We start from the raw sequence: 14,464 nt of genomic DNA, 5'->3' as shown, positions 1-14,464 counted from the left end.
GTTCTCCTTAATATCTAACCCAGTCCCTTCCTGTTGCTACCCAAGGCAACTGATTTTCCTGTGTCTCTGCCTTAATAAATCATTTTCTAGAAGTATTTGAGATTCATTTCAACATGCCAACTCCAGAACATTCATCTAGGTACTCTTCCTCTCAAAATTGCAAATGCGACAAAATCTGCTAGGCTCAAGATGTCAGTAAGTGTTCAAAGAGCACAACTTCAACCTTGAAAAGAATATTAAATGATAAAAAATGGCACTAAGTGCATGCTGACTACCACTCTCCTAGAAGCTCCACTTTTGCACTGAGTTGGCTCCCAGAGAATAGGGTCTTTTTTTTTAACAATATGATGAGGAAAGCACTCATGGGCTTTATAGTAAGACTGCCCTAGGATCCCGTTGGCCACTGTCACTTACTACCTGTCTGATCTTAAGGCCACTGTTTCACGTCTCTGAATCTCTTTCAGCATCAGTAAAATGGGGATAATGGTAGCCGCCTCATGGTATTGTCATGAGGATCAAATGACATTATCAAATGGAAAATACTTCCCAGTGGTAGCCATTCCACAGTGTTGGTTTCTCTCTGCCAGGTTTGTCAATGCAATGCGCCCGTAATGCTATATAGTGATAAGTACACTCAATTTAATTTTTACCAAACCACATTCATTAAATCAGAGTTGTAGCTGTTTAGACCAGGTTGAGCAGAAGTTTATTTATTTTTTTTTTACTAAGAAGAGGGATTTTCTCGGCAAATTTTTCTGTCAACTGGAATGGCGCTAAGGAGAAAAGTTAAGCTACTTAACAGCTTTTAAAAATTCCTACTTGCAGTAAAGAGAAAGAATTAATTAAAAACAACCATGATCTAAGTCATTGAAAGGGTTGGGGAGACAACCTATTTAGTAATCCTTGCCACTGATTCGAGCGCAATTAGTTTCTGTGTGACTTACAAAGGCGTGCCTCATTAAAACTAGCCTGTATTTCAGACATCTCATCAATTAAGATGTGTTTCCCTTTCAGTTAATTTGAATCCGTGAGTTTCTGTGACACTGCGAAAATGGAACATTGAGTTCAGGTAAAGAGCTATCCATCCCTTACCAAAACTGTGGGAAAGACCTTTATTCACTTATGGTAATTTACATTACATTTACATTACATTACACTTATGCTAATTATTGCTGCACTCCTATTTCTTAACCCTTCATTAATTCATAGAACGTTTATTGACAGCCAGTCAATGACCTGGCACTCAATTACAGAAGAATTTTTCTCCTGGCGTCGGGGAAAGAGAGAAAGCTTGCCTTCTTTAATAGTGAAAATGTGCTTTTTTCCTCTATGTGCAAATCTTGATCAGATCCAAACACTGATAGATACCAGGTTTAACAAGATGTTTCATAATGACATCCATGCACATTTTACTCCATCCTTTGAATGAATAAGAACAAAGCAAGAGTTAATTATTTGACATCCAGAAGTGAATACAGGGATGACCTAGCCCTTAGGCAAGGCCAGATAGACATTGGTGATCACCAGGTAGTTACTGGGGATCTGTGGGGTCATGTGCCTGTTTTCTGTGTAGGTGAAAAGTCTGACCTCAACTTCAGGCTTAAGGATACGCTATAGGTCGTTGTCATTATTAAGACATTTTCAGGATGCAGTTTCTTACTGCATGTTTCTATTGCTACTTGCAAATTTTTACCATTATTATTTTGCTTGTTTAGTGTTATTAAGAAATAATTAGAAATGACAAGACTGAGTTGGATCATGTTGTTTGCCTGCCCATCCTGATGTTAAAATTTTGATCTTTTCTTAACAATATTCTCTAAATATGTGTAACTTGGAAGCTCCCAAAACCTTTTGTCAAGGTCATCAGTGACCTCTTGATGATCACTTCTCAGTACTCATACTACTGGACTTTGCAACAGCATTTGACATGACTAACCATTCCTTTTTTCTTCTTCTTTATTTTCCTCTACCATTTTAATTATTTGAATTCTGTTGTAAACTTTAAACTCTTTATTTTTATACTAGATCCATCAAAATCTTATCCTGCCGCTTGGTTTCATGAAAGAATATTTTAATGTCATTCTTGAGCAAAATCTTTTATTTTTGTGTTTCTTGCTATTAAGTAAATATAATCCTGTCCTCCTGCGTCAGTGCTCAGAGAATGTTTGCCGAATTTGGCATGACCACGGAAACTGGGTTTTGAAATAGTCCTTTATCTCCTACTTTATCATTATAACGTAGTTATCTGAAATTCTTCACCTATTTCTATTTTTTTTACCTTGTAGTTTTTATAAAATTTTGTGCAACTATTATTGATTTTGTTTCTTTGATGTGGAATCCACTCCTTTGGCCTAAGCATCTTTAACTCTTCCCCCCACACCCCCATTTCTCTTATTCACATGCTTCCAGATCTTCATTCTTCTTGGGATCTTTAGTTTGAGACTTCTTTTACAAGTTTTTTTTATATATAGTCACTTTACTTCTAAAATGCTTTTCTTCTTTCCAGCCAGCTTGCCCCTCTGTTCTTGTTGTGATACTTGCACTTACTTTAGCTTTGTCTTAAGTTTGAGGAGAAAGATCCAAGTTGATTCTTATCTTCTCATTGTGTATTTAAATCTTAGCTCTTCATTTTAGTGGCAGCTTGTAAAGCCTATTTTTGTCTCCAAAGTTTAAAAACCTGACAAGTAGGCATGGTTCTCATTCCCTTGTCAACCAAGATACTTGAAAGTACGGTCTCAACATGGTGCTTCCGTTTCTTTACTGAGCCCTTTGCAATCCGGTTTGTACTCTCCTTGTCTAATGCACCTGCTCTGAGAAAACTCACTTCTGGTTTTCTCTTGACCCTTTTAGTACTCATCTCACTCAACTCCCTCCTTCCTGAAGCTTTCTACCCTCTTGGATTCCATGACACCATTTCCTCTTGACTTCCCTCCTGATCCTTTTGGTCTTTTTTGGACTTACTTGTGGGCTTCCTTTCCTTTGCCTTCTCTTTAACCCTTACTCCTCTCCAGGGTTCTATCCTTGCTCCTCTGCTCTTGTCACTATGCATAATCTTCCTGGGGGAACTCATCCACTCATATTGATTTAACTACCCCCGACCAGGACTTTGTGCTATTTCCTCTACCATGAATGCTCCCCTGCTTTCTCTCCCTCCTACTCATCCTTCAAATGAGTTTTTACTCCTCCAGGAAAGTTTTTTTCAGTCCATCCTTTGGACTAACTGTCCCCTCTCCTGTGCCCCCAGAGTATACTTGTTGACACCATTATTGCACCACACATTACATTGTGATGAAATTATCTGTAATCTCCTTAGGGTCAGGAACTATGACTATTTTTGTATCCCTGTGCCCAATATGGAATTCAAGAGCTTTCTTTGAGGCTTGCTTCTCTCTGAATGAGATATAATCCTTTTCATGACCTAGCTGAGACTGTATTTCAGCTCAAGGTTAATTTTTAAAAATTATATTCTAGATCACTTTTCTCTTAACTTTCTATGGTATCTCTGATAGGCCTATGATTTGTAAACTAAATCCCCTTGATCCACTTCCTAGTTCAGTCAAGGTCACTATCATGTATTTACATGGTCTAGCTATGGTTTGACTTTAACCATCACCTATATGCTGATGACTCCATACTCCTTTTCAGTAGCCCTTACTGCTGTCCTAAATTGTTTCTGCACATCCTACCCCTTGCATGCAAGCATTTCCTATCCTCATGGTACAGAGTTTCTGGTGCCTTGAGTTCTCTAACACCCAGGGCAATTGTTCAGGGTTGATGAAGAGAGAACTACTCCCAAAGCCCTCATTTGGATGTAGTGTGTAGTTTTGGAGGGGAGCAAAGGTGGGTGCTGGTGAGGTCAGCGTAGAAAAGAAGTGTCAGGGTGAGAAGGTGGTTGTATCAGTTTCATATGGCTGCTGTAACAAAATGCCACAAACTTAGACTAAAACAACACAAAGTTATTCTCTTACAGTTCTGAGGGCAGAAGCCTGAAATTAGTTTCAGTGGACTAAAGTCAAAAGGTCACCATGGCTGGTTTCTTCTGGAGGCTCTGAGGGGAGAATCCATTTCCTTTCCATTTTCAGCTTCTAGAGCTTCCAGCATTCCTTGGCTTCTGGCTGCATCATTCCAATCTCTGCTTCCACTGTCTTCTGCCTTAACTCTGACACTCCTGCCTCCTTATGACTACATTGGGCCCATCTGGATAATCCAGGATAATCTCCCCATCTCAAGGTCTTTAATTTAATCATATTGGCACTGTCCCATTTGCCCCCACACACTGGTACCAATGAAGGATGGTTTGGATGTCGCCATTTTGATCTCTGTCTTGGGGAGATAGTGTAGAGCCAAGACTTCATGAAGCTCCAGTGGGATGAATGATGCTCATTCATCCTACTGCACAGTTTCCATTGTGTTCCCTGAGGGAGATAGCACATTTTGATGAATCTGCGTCTGAAGACCCGACCTCTCCTGTCTTACTAAACAAGAAGCATGGACCATTTTCTGCTTCCTATTTGGCGTGATGAGGGAGGAAGAGGACTCTCTGATCATGGGGATAAAGCAGACTTGGAGAGGGGAAAGCGCAGGCCAGATGCACTGTGAGCTCAGAAGCTCAGAACCCTACCATTTAGCCCACATGGCCAAATGTTCTTGTAAGATTTTAAGGAGAAGGAACTTTTGACTATAACTGGTTAAGAGCACTGTCTCTCCACTGTGACTGCTAATCCTCATGTGTGAAAACAGCGGCATAGCCAGAGGCATCTTTGGGATCAGTTTAGAGGAAGCTGAATTGGGGATACATTTTGTTTAAGTTTAATTAGATGTATTTATGTGATTTACAGTCACTTCCATGTATACATGTATCTGGTGGTTAATTAATAAAAATATGCAATTATGCTAAGGTCTTTTTCAGACTTTGGAACCACCTGTCCCAAGCACCTGTTTCAGCAGTTTTCACTAGGAAACTCTCCTTAATTCTTTACATGGCATAGGGAAAAAAAATCATAACACAATTCAGAATGTCAGAATCCTGAATTTTAAGCACGGAAGCTAGTGCCACTACCCTTAACTCTACCCATTCCCTAAGGATACCCATATCCACCTAATCCCTAACCCTAACTCACCTAACCTGACCATGACACACACTCAAAATTGCGCTTCCCAGGAGGACAGTGGGGAGCTGTTAAGACTGTGGTCTTCAGAGTCAAGTGCTGGCTCAGCCACTTGGTATAGAGTGGGGAGTTTGGCTCGGTTTTAAAATGGGAATAGGTACTCATGGAGATGGTTGTACAGATTAAAGTGGATAACTCCTATAAAGAGCTTCGCTCAGTACCTGCACATGGTTAGTGCTCAATAAAAATTCTTACTCTGAGCCTTTCCAAACACATTCATCTAATCAGCATCCTGTGGTCACAGAGCGCTTTGAATGTAATCATCAGCAATAAACTGAGACTATCAGAGCCAGGAAAAACAAAGTTTATTGGAAGGATATTAATAGCTTAAAGAGCTGAGGGAAGAGCTGACCGAACAGGTTTTGGGGAAGACAGGAACCCGGGCAAAACACGGGGTCTCAGAAGCCAGAACACGGAAACCATCCTTCTGAGATGCTGCTTCCCCTCATAGCTGCCTTTGCTCCTCGTTCTTGTCCACGGGTAAATGCCCAGGAGGGAGAACCAGCTGGCCTAGCTTGGTTTGCTTCTTCCCCCTTGTCAGAGGAGTAGATGTTTGGGATCAGCTACCCTATTAAAGCCACGGGGGGCTGGGAGACAGTTCCACGAGGTCAGGACACTGGGCAGACAAAACTACCTGTACTCCATGGACCTATTGCTAGGTGTCCCCGAGGACCTGCCCAGCAAACTTCTCTTGACTGACTTTCAACTTCCTCTTTGTCAAAATGTAATTACCTTTTGTAATAACACAACATCATTGCCTCCCATCTTTCCAGATAATCATACTTTCTTTGGAATGACTTCTATAATGATTATTTACTCATACATTCATTTATAAATGTTTATTGAGCACCTCCTAGTTGTTAAGTCCTGTTCTGGGGGCTGGTTTACCTCAGTGAACCAAAGAAATCCCTTGCCTTCAAGGACTTACTTTCTCGTGGAAGGAGACAGAGAACCAAAATAAACAAATAAATGTATGATGACATTAAGTGATGATGGTGCTAATGACCAAGTGCTAATGAGGAAAACCATCAGAAGGGAAAGGGAAGGAAGAAGGTGTGTGTGCAGGTATTGCTCAGACCAGCTATTCAAGTTTATGTGAGTCTGTCATTCAACTGTTCACATTTTGATTATTTTATTTGTTTACTTGTCTGTCATAAGTGACTAGCCGGCTTCTCCCCTCTAGGAGTGAGCATCTTAAAGCTGAAGTCATATCATTCATTCCTAGCCCCTAGGCCTTGCCTCATGGTGGATGCTCTGTAAATGTTTGTTGAAGGAATGGATAAACACATAGGATGGCTATTGGATGATTGTATTTTTCTGCTTGTGACCCAGCCTGCCATTCTCCCACACAGGGCATTGCAGGTGGCCTGAGGAGAGGGGGTAATTCCATCTGGGCTCTGCCCTTGTAGGTTCTCTATAAATGTTGCTGACTGACCAATTGGCTAGAAAATACATTTGCATAACCTCCATTTATCCAATCTCTCTTCCCTGGAATGAATTTGGTTTCTTCTTGTTATTAATGCTTTTTATTTTGTCGTAACATGCTTTCTGAATTTAAGACCAGCTTTAAGAAAGAAATGAAAAAAGTATCCATTCCTCACAGCCTTGAGTCACAGAATCATGGCATCAGAATGAATCTTAGCAACTGAAAGCAGCTTAGGACAGCACTTCACGTAAGTGAATTTGTGCTGTGAGGAACAAGGAACAAGGGCAATAGCAATGATCCTTTAACGGAAACTAGAATCCTATTAAGTCTATTCCCTCCATACCTGATTTCCATATTTACTGAAGTGGAGAGAGCTAGATTAATCCTCATTTAAGTCCTCAGTCTTAAAGTAGAAAACAAGAGAATAGAATGTTTTAAAATATTTTTATTAAGCATTTTATAAATATCTCAGTATTGATTGCATGATGTTTAAAGGGGGCCTCCAGCCTAGCAGAATTCATGGCTTTTCACTTTAGACCATGAATGGACTGCCATGGACACAATTCTCTGGTTGTGATGGAAGCTGTGTTTATAAATGATCAACTGTGCTGTGAATATATTTAGCTTATGCTAAATGCCCCTGAGAGGATGAATATAATGTTTCTAGTTTAATTGTGTTTTGGAGCAAGGCACATTTTTTTTTTTCCAGATGAATAAAATATTAAGTCTTTTCCACTTCTTGAGGAAAGTTAGGGTTGGATTTTGATATTCAAATTATCAGACTTATTAAATCATATTAAAATGAAAATGTAAAGAGCTATTTGATTCTATTTACAAGTTCTTGTCACAATATACTGCTCAGTGAAAATGCTATGTTTTGGCATCTAAAAAACTGGATATCAACACTGAGACCAGAAACCCTTTTATTCATCATTAGCATGAGCGGATGTTACAGCTGACAGATAAGATCGTTAGAAATACTGGTGTTGGTAGCTAAACGGTATCCTCATACAGCACTTAAAACATTTCAAAGCAGTGTTCTCAGACTTTCATATCATAAACCTTGGAATTTGTATATGCAACCCAAAATACATAAAGTAACTATTTTAAGCACTGACACCATTAAAAAAGGATTCACTTCAGGCTTCTGAAAAAGCAAATTTGGCCACAGCTGTATTTATTTGCTCATAAACCATAAACTTCCTGATGGAGCTCTTAAAGGAAAAGTAAGGGCCAACTTGAAATGGATGTCAGAAAGGGGTTTTAGATATACATGTACTTTTAATACATGTACTTTTCTGTATAAAGAGGCCTCGTAATGGTAAGCGACTGCTCTAAAGTTAGCCCACTTCCCCCTTATCTCTTTGTTTCCCTGAAGTGATCATTTAAATTAGCAAGATGTGTGTGTAATCTACAAAATTTCCCTTACGTATATGTTTCAACGAAAGCTGCTATTATATAAAAATAGATCCTATAGCCTGTTCATTATTTACACCTGCATTCCTATCTACATTCACACCCCTCCCTCCCTCCATCATCGTCTTAGCAATCTCTGAAAAGAAAAAATAGATAAGACAGGCTGTATTTCAATGTACTTCTGTCAGCAGATAAATGAAAGTTGTCTGGGGGCATAGAGAACAGCAGAGCATTTAATACCTTTCATGTGATGCTCTCTTCTCCTGCTCTCAGCCCATCTGACTGAGATGGCTCCAACCAGCTTGGTCTTTAGTGGCCTGTCCACTCTGATACTAATGGAAGCTGTTGGGGTCCTATGTCAGGTCGGCTCTAGTAACTGCTTTTTTACCTACCTTGCCATTTTAATCAAGTATCCTTTGTTGTTCTTGTTTCAGTAAAATCTGAAAGTCTGAATGGAGTTAACTATATTTTAAAGTGTAAAACACTGTGAATTCACATTGACTAGATTCCACATCCTAACAATGAAAAACTGTAAAATACCACTTTTCAAGTTGTGATCTGTTTGTATGTCAACAAAGTAACTATGAGATAAAGAAAAATATATAAAAGCCATTTCATAGATTTTTTTTTCAGTTAGAAAAATCATGCTTGGAAAGATTACATTTTATTAAGCCAAAATGTCTTCTAAATATCTATATTATTAAAATGTATAGGTTATTATAAGTAAGAAAAACATTAAGAATCTATCTTAGATCAGAATTCTTATATTGCTGGAACTAAAAATAACATAATAACTATTATTTGTGGAACATCCAGAGGTTCAATAACCTGCCTGAGGTCCTTACCACTAAAAACTATTGCCTCTATTCTATGTTTGGAGGGACAAATTTATTAACTCTTTGGTAGAACTCCTAGTTCTGCTCTAAGTATATTCAGTACTTTTGTTAAATGCTTGGAAGAATATGAGTCCTTGGTATATTGACTGAGTTACATTTTGCAATGACTGGTATATCATCGAATACGCAGAAATCGGTAGAATGTTACTTTTTTTCTAACATGTCAGTGGGAACACCTTTTCCTTGAATTATTACAATATTTTAAACAAAGGAGGCTGTTTAGAAACCCAAATAGTTGCACATTTCTTGATATTTTATAACTGATAAAAGTGATACTTTGGTATTTAAGAATTCAATGATATGAGTTGGGACTTTTTTTCCCTACATACTTCCCAAGAGGGCTTTGACCCTGTTGATAGTTTTGAAACTATATTAGATGGACTAATTAGATTGTCTGGACTGGTGCTCCCAGAGGTACAAAATGCACTTTTTTTTCTCAGAGAGAGGTTGTAAATGTCAGAAACAAAATCTGAGAGACCACCCCTCTCCCATGTCCATTGGCAAAGGGATTCAATAGATCACACCCCCTCCTTGAAGTCTTCCCAATCAAACCCACTCAGCTGAACTGAGTTAGCTCCTCACAGGCTAAACCCTTTGATTGTTCCTTTCCCCTGACCTATGAATCTAATCAATACATTATTCCCATTTATTGACGTATTGTGATTTCTTATTGTTGCATTAAGGCACTGTGTTTGCTAACTCTTTTTGGAATGCCCCTAACCTTTGGTACATCTGGAAAGTGGCTCATTTGATGCTTGCTCTGACCTGAAAAATGAAGGCCCATATTCTTGGCTATCCCTTCCCTTGAATCCATGTCCTCTTCCAAGGAATTTATAAATTTCAGGAAGAGGTCAATGCAAGATTCCCCACTGTGTTAGCCTCCGCCTTCTTTTTCTAGCTGAGTCCTTTCTGCCAAACCCATCTCCATCCCACCTGCCCTCCCGTTCCCAAAACGGGTTATTGACAACTAAAGCCAGGTCACGGGACACTTCTTAGGGCTCTGCCACTAAATATGTGGGGATAAATAATATTGTAATCCTTGCAGATATTTGCATTCAGGGTGGTTATTTTGCCTGTTTCCTTTTAGATTATCTCGGCTTGGTCTCTGGGAACCACCCACTAGTGACAGTCATAAGGTAAGTGTGCATTTAAAATTTTCTTTCAATCAGCTGTAAATGGAAATCTCAGTTTTGTTCAATGATTTTCACAAAAGACCGTTTCAAATATTTTATTTTCAAATATTTTATCAGTGAACAGTGGCATAACGACTGGGTGTTTCATATATAGGAAAAGATAATAAACCTTTAACATTTGCGAAAAGGATAATAGAGAGATAGGAAATAAAGCAGGCACTGCCTCTTACCCTGGAATATTACCTGTAGCATAATGAAGTGTATTCGCAGCCCCTGAATGGAGTGGTTTCATTTCACCATCTTCATCCCACGCAGCTGCCAGAGTCCTCTCAAGGGGCACATTACAACAGCCTCTTCCTTCATTTTAAATTGGGCTGTAGCCCAAGAAAATATCTCAAATGGCATTAAACCAATTAACATCTAGCACAGAATTTAGCAGCTAATGGGCACATAATAGGTATTTGTTGGAGAATGAATGTCAGTGGATTCATTAATCCATTAATCTGCTCTGTGAGGTCCTTGCCACTGTGAGGAAATGTGGTATACTGGTTATTCCCCCAAACCTGGGGTGAGATGCTTGGGTTCGGTTCCTGGTTCTGCCACTTACTAGCTGTATGACTTTGGCCACATGTTTAAACCTCTCAGTACCACCCAAATCTTGGTTTTTTTTTTTTAAAGATTTTATTTATTTATTTGAGAGAGAGAATGAGAGAGAGCAAGCACATGAGAGGGGGGAGGGTCCGAGGGAGAAGCAGACTCCCTGCCGAGCAGGGAGCCCGATGCGGGACTCGATCCCGGGACTCCAGGATCATGACCTGAGCCGAAGGCAGTCGCTTAACCAACTGAGCCACCCAGGCGCCCCCAAATCTTGGTTTTAATACTACTTTCCAATAAAAGGAACCAGGGCTCCTTGGAGCAACGGCTAATTTAGGACTGGGGCAAGAAATATGCATAATGAGCCTGGAGCATCGTATAGTGCCAGAAAGTAAGGTAGTGCTAAAAGAAAAATGAAAAACAAAACAAAATGATAAACACCTCACAATGGTGTGACAAAAAGTGGGTCACAAGGATACAGGAGTCAACTAAAAGTGCTCCCCGTCACCAAAGCTGGAACGATTCGAGCAACAAAATAAAGTAGTGGTATAACCCAAAACTCCATGTAGATACTCTGCTTTCCAGGAGGTAAAGCATGACTCACTCCCCATGGGGGCTGCACACAGTGATTTTCTTCCAAGGTGTACAGTAGGAAAGTGGGGGCGGGGAGAAATACATACCATCAAGAAACCTGACAAACACTACCTCAAGCCAGGTCATCCAGATTAACATCCGCAGTGATATGTCATCTTGATAGTAGGTATCCTTCACAAGATGTGATAAGAATGATGCTTTACCTCTGGTCTTCTTCCCCAAAACACATATTACCCGACTCTGGTCGTGAGAAAAACATAAGACAAATTTCAGTGCAGGTGCATCCTACAAAATACCTGACTACTATTCCTCAAAACTATCAAGGTCATTATAAATACTGGCAGTCACAGCCAAGAGAAGCCTAAGGAGATAAGACCACTAAATGTAATGTGGGATCCTGGGTGGGATCCAGGAACAGAAAAAGGACATTAGGTAAAAACTAAGGAATCTGAATAAACTGTAGAGTTTAGTTAACAATAATATATCAATGTTAGTTCATTAACTGTGAAAAATGTCCCATACTAATGTAAGATGTTAATGATGAAATCTGGGTATGGGATATATGAGAACTCTCCATATACTAATAATTCTGCAAATCTAAAACTGTTTGAAATAAAACATTTATTTCAAAAAATAAGGAAGTGTGCACGTTAAAAAAACTGGTTTGGAGGTATACTCTCCATTTTCCAAGTACAAAAAAATAGTATTTTGAAAAATGTTGAATTTATACTTTATATTTTGTGAATCATACATGGAGAATTATATTCTGCATTAAAGTTTTGAATTGGTTAAAGGTGTACACATCTATAAAACATTCTGCTATATTTCTGCTATCCTCAAATGGAGGAAGAAGATAACAATTAGCAACACAAACCTTTTTTTGCAAGAATAACAGTTTTGAGGGGCTCAAAGTGGATTATGACTTGTGCATTAATTATGTATTGCAGCATAACAAATTACCACAAATTTAGTGGCTTAAAACAACATATAATTATTATCCCACAGTTTCTTTGGATCAGGAATCTGGATGCACTTTACCTGGGTCCTCTGCTTCGAGAGTCTCATAGGGTATAATCAAGATGTTGACTATGCTATGGTCCTTTTGGGAGCTTTTTTCCTTCCAAGTTCATGTGGTTGTTGTTGGAATTCAGTTAAGGTTGTAGGACTGAGGTCCCCTGTTTTCTTGCTGGCTGTCACCTGGGTGTTCTCATCTCCTAAGTGTTACTCAACAGTTCTACCCATATGGCTGCTTGCCTCTCACAGGCCCTGTCACAACATGATAGATGACTTCAGAGCCAGCAGGAGAAGCTCTTACTCCAGTCTGCTAAGATGGAGACTTGTGTAATGTAATCTTATCAAGGGAGTGACTCGCCCATGGGCTTTGTTGTATTCTGTTGGCTAGAAGCTAGTCACAGGCTGTGTCTTCCCTCAAGAGGAGAGGATCATACTAGGGCCTGACTCGTTGGGGATCACCTTAGAGCGTATCCACTATACCAGGAGAGTTTTGAGACAGATCCGGGCAGCTGGGCATATATGAGCGAACTAAAGAAGAAGAGAACAAACTGGAAATGCTGGCTTCTTGTTTTCAAGCAAACTACAGCTTGAAGGAAATAAATACGTTTCACCCCCCCCCGCCCCCCAACAGAATTATGTTTAAAAAATACTCCTCAACGTTTAAAAATATTCCTCAAATTTATCAAATGAGAGTTGCAATTATTCAAGATGAAGGAGCCAGAAGAATATATTTGGAGATCAATCATAAATACATCAGATTTTCCTAACTAGTATTTTCTTTTTTATTAGCAGTGAAGGTATTTGGACAAAATTTCAACATTTCTGTAGTTTAAGAACTCTCATTATAAAAGTTTAAATAATATGATCTCATTTTCAACATTTCATGACTTAATTTTTTTTTCTTTTTTGAGACTGTAGTTTTTAATACTTACGTTTTTAAATTCAGTCTACTAATAATTATTAATAGGTTGATATTGTTTAGGTAGTAATTTTTACATTTTACGTGATACTTAAAATTTGTGTATTTTAAATATATTAAATATTCATTTTCACTGGTTTCTTTTTCTGGATTCTGAATCCTTTTCTTATAAAATGTTAAATACAGAAATACTGGTATTGTCATTTTGCTCCAGTATTGTAATCACCACCCAGATTTTCAGGATCTCAAAAAAAAATTTTTTTTTCTGATTGCTCCTTATCACACCAAATGTTCCAGAAATCCTAACATTTCGACATTGGAACAACATTTGCCAAGTTGCTGCTTGCATCTGGAAATAAAGCACATGTATCGTTTGTTAGGCCCTGTGTCTAATTGTGGGTTTCTATCATGTGATCACCGTATCTGTGCATCTCCACAGAGATTCATACAAACCTATTAGCTGATTGAGCCAGAGACTTTTGCTGCTTATGTCTCAAATATGCAGCTGCCTTGAAGAAAACAGGCAACTTGTGGAAATGAGGCTTATTAGCAACCAAGCTGAAATGAAAAGGAAATACACATATTGCAATAATTCAATTAAGAAACTCGCAGGAGGAAGGATCTCTTGTGGGTTCCTCCTCTCTCAACCTTTACTTCTTTTTCAAGTCTTTCTACCTATATTTTTTTCTTTTCACTGCTTGGCTCACAAACAAGCCTTAGGCTGTAGCTATTGGTATCTCTTATGCAAGGTGTACAAAGGGTTGTTATTCAGAATGGTGAGAACGTAATCACCTGTCGCTATTGGTAAAATAACTCATTTAGCATATAAAGGTCAAAGCTTACTTGCTTTCTTCCTTCCTTTCTTCCTTTGGGTTGTTTTCTTTGTGAGAATTAAATAAAGGGATCTTTTTTTAAAAAAATACCAAATAAGTTAGAGTAAATAGAAGTAACCTTTCCTGCTTGTGAAGGAAGTATTCAGTGAAAGCCCAGAAGAAGAGCATTTGGCTTTTGCTGGAAGGTCACAGGATAAAGCCATTCTTTATCAGAGCTGAATTCAGTGGAAGGTCTTGGGATTTGCTAAGGTGGTTGGCCCATGGTGGTCATCAGATCTCTTTCCCTCAGTTTTAGAAGGACTTAGTCTTGCCTTTGCCGTCTGTTTTAATATATAAATCTGATACTTTCACCTATTACTGAAATTCTGGATTTATTTATTATGATTGGAACAACCGTTAGCTCTTTTCATTTAAAAAGCTGGACTTAATTTTGCGTCATGATGATTAAATCCAAGTTGGATTTCCTTGTTT

Source organism: Neomonachus schauinslandi, chromosome 4 (genome assembly GCF_002201575.2).
Source record: "Neomonachus schauinslandi chromosome 4, ASM220157v2, whole genome shotgun sequence".
NCBI lineage: Eukaryota > Metazoa > Chordata > Mammalia > Carnivora > Phocidae > Neomonachus > Neomonachus schauinslandi.
Note: the sequence above shows the minus strand (reverse complement) of the source record.